The following is a 3,460-nucleotide window of genomic DNA, read 5'->3' as shown; positions in this document are numbered from 1 at the left end:
ACTCCCTTGCATCTTGCTGCTTGGAATAGAAATAGCAAAGATATGCTGGATCGCCTTCTATTGAAGCATTATATCAAACCAGGTCTGAAGAACAACTTGGAAGAAACTGCATTTAATATTGCCAAAAGGATAAATATGTATCACTACCTCTTTTAAATTGTGGAAGGCTGTAAAAATTGTTCTCTTAACTCATAATGGTTTGGTTAAGATTCTTAAATTTCAAAAATGCCAATCCATCTTTGTGTCTGTACAAAATATTTTCACAATACAAAGCAACAGCAATATCTTACTTTAAAAATTCATGGATTCCATAGTATTCTTCAAGTGAATTGCCTGACTTTGATGTCAAAATGTATTCAAGAGTTGTTTGCATACATCTATAATGATTTCTGCAGGGTTTGTGATTTTTAAATCAGAAATCACTTTAACTTATCTATTGAAATTAGTAGTACAGAAACTAAAAATATTTCTGGTGCTTGTATGAAAAAAGTATATTTTAAAATACTCTGTATTTTGTTTGTATAATGTCCATAATCTATTTAATTCTCTCCTAGATGTAATACTTTGAATTATACATTGTTTTATAATATATAGGTTCGTTAATAAATGTGTTATTTCAGATAGCATTCCATACAGAAAAAGTTTAAGATTCCTTTTTTTTCCTAGGTCCTTATAGTATTTTATTTCTTTGGGATAAAATGACAATGTTATCCAATTTCAAATGTTTTGTAAAGATTATGCTATGTAAAGGCCATTCTTAGGTGAGGATTTAACGCACTGATGTCAAACTAACTTTCAGTTCAATGAATTACATATATTGTTACATTTGCCTTTTTAAATTTTTTATTGTGAAAATACTGTACAGAGGGGTTACAATTACATGGGCAAGATAATGAGTACATTTCTTATCAAGCATTGTAGCCTCCTCCTGTATTTACCCTTCCCATCCATTCCCATCCTTCCCTTGCTCCCCCACTCAATCCTCCCTCTACCCCTCCACCCGCACAAAGTTGTAAAGTTTATTTTTCGACATAACGACTTGTATTTTTGTAATCAATTTTTAATAACTGTTTTTCATTTCTTGCATCTCAAGAATGAAAAATATGGAATATTTCACAAATTTTCATATCATCCTTGTGCAAGTGCCATGATAATCTCTATATTGTAGTAATTTGGGTAAACGTCCTGCTGAAGCATGTAGTATCCTGTAAATTTAAGTAGTTATTGATGCAATCTTTATACAGGCATATATCCTTGGTTGACTGTTTGTAACTAGGAAACCTTATTGTTCCTAAAAATGTTATTGATCTTAATTCTCTAAAATTCTGTGTATATTGGGAAAAGCTTATATTGTTTGGTCGATTGCTCACATTTGCAATTTTTTTGTCAATGACTATTTTAAGTCTTTTTCATTTTAAATTTGATCATACTTTGAAGCCTTTATAGCTAGGTCCAAAGGTGATTGTTTTTCAAGTACTTATTTATAAACTGAGTTAGCTTTGTGGAGCTAATGGATTCAAAGTAAGCCTTGCTTAAGAGCTACTTCTAAACTTCTGCAGCTTAAAAATTTCTAAATGATGTCTTATTGGTACAAATGTCTACCTGACCCTTTATTCTTCTTCCCTGTAGCAACAGACCAACCAGAATATCTTACCCTGACAGCATAGATTTTCTTATTGGAACAAAACTAATATTAGTTAAAAGGGATCATAGAGAGATAAACAGTTAAGACAGAATCATTTAGGCTAGAAGGTATTTTATCAAAATATAATTGTTTTTAATACCTAACATTTCAATAGTAGCTAAAGCCAAGAAGGTGAAAAAAATTTTCACATGCATGATTACCAAATGTCCTGGCCAGTCTACCATCCATCCAGGCAGGAATTTACACTACTGCCTTTCTTTCATCAAATATTTTCATAGTTAAAAGAGAAGTCTATATGTTTCTCCTCGATATTAGGCCTTAAATTGGTAATGTTTTAATCACAGTGTTTCCTCTTGTCTCTAGGCTGTAAATCTCCAAATGGTAAAGCTTTAGGTCCAACTCTACCAAACACTGAGGTAGAAATAATGGAATAATATTTTAAAATACAGTTGCCTTTGATACCCTAACCACAACAGAACATTGCAAAACATGTGCCTTTTTTCTTATATTTTATAGTTATATATTTTATATTTATACGTGCTGATATTTTATTTCACACAGTGAAACTTACTAGAATTAATTGATAATTTGACAAATAAATAGATATTTATTACAATAAATAGATTGGAATATAAAGAATAAGGTTTAGAATGTACATTAGAATATAAAAAGTATCAATGCAATGTCTTTGGTATAAACTTGTGATGTGTTCTAAGTATTCTTGGTCTTCTGAATTCACATTGTAAAAAAAAAACAATTGTTTTCCTCTAATCTATAAGGGATTTTACTCTGCTGCTCTGTTTATTGTTTTAACTCACTGGTTGCAAAATGTTTTTCTCTATATTTCTGAAGCATTTCTACTGATTGTACCCAAATTTTGCTGATATGATATCTAAAAGGTATTATTCTTCTGCAGGATCCACGGGTCCTAGGATCCCAGGGCTTAGTTATCCTCTTCATCTGATAACAAGGGGAAGATTTCTCACCTAGGCTCATAAAACATGCCAACAGAAAGTAATTGAAAATCCATCTCAATTCCTTATGACACCGGAATTAGTGGTAAGCAATTGTGTAATGCAATGCAACTTAAAATGAAAGATGAGATCACAAAATCTGAGAGAAAGTACAGTAATTCAAACTTTCAGTTTACAGATGACCAGCCCATATGAGTGACCAAGATCACAAATGTCACAAAATTATTTTTAATACCCCTCTTCTAATGATAACTCAAAGATTTCAGTCCAGCATAAGTAGGCAAAAAAAAACATAGTTCCTAGAAGGATAGATCCATAATTGGTCTACCAGGGCTAGGAAAACTTGACTTACAGGTCAAATATAATTCACAGAAACATTAATTGAGAAGATCGTTAATGCTTCAAAATACTGGTACTTCAGTAAAACTTGTTTCTGTAGAATAAAAATGTTATCATTCTCAAACCAACGATAACCTACACTTAATCTCCTGAAAACAGATTCCTTTTCAAATAATCTTTTAAAAATCACATTCACCAAAATAACATTTGACAAGTAGACAATATTGACATTACAAATTTTTCAAGTTTAGGGTGCAAGTTACAATAGAGTTGTTTTATTTACCCAGCACTAATGCCAAACAGGTTCAACCATTCATTAAAGTGTAGAAGTAGTACCATCCACCATTTGTGTTGTTCAGTAGGTGCCTTACAGAAATGTGTCAAATAGAAAAACCTCCCATAATTCAAACCCAAACACTAGCTAATAAAGTAAGTTTAATCACATACTAAGGTACATTTTAAAAAGTCACAAATAGTTGCTTTATCATATGTTGTTTTATGT

The 3,460-nt window shown here is 31.3% G+C and overlaps 1 pseudogene; it reads right to left on the bottom strand.

The window, feature by feature from the left end:
* Window positions 1–1,097: 1,097 nt before the first annotated feature.
* Window positions 1,098–1,197, bottom strand: LOC122100956 (annotated as a pseudogene).
* Between the last annotated feature and the right edge of the window lie 2,263 nt (window positions 1,198–3,460).

Source organism: Dipodomys spectabilis, unplaced genomic scaffold, assembly GCF_019054845.1.
Source record: "Dipodomys spectabilis isolate Male_0828 unplaced genomic scaffold, ASM1905484v1 ptg000612l, whole genome shotgun sequence".
In the NCBI taxonomy this organism is placed as follows: domain Eukaryota; kingdom Metazoa; phylum Chordata; class Mammalia; order Rodentia; family Heteromyidae; genus Dipodomys; species Dipodomys spectabilis.
This window is presented reverse-complemented; position numbering and strand designations above follow the sequence as displayed.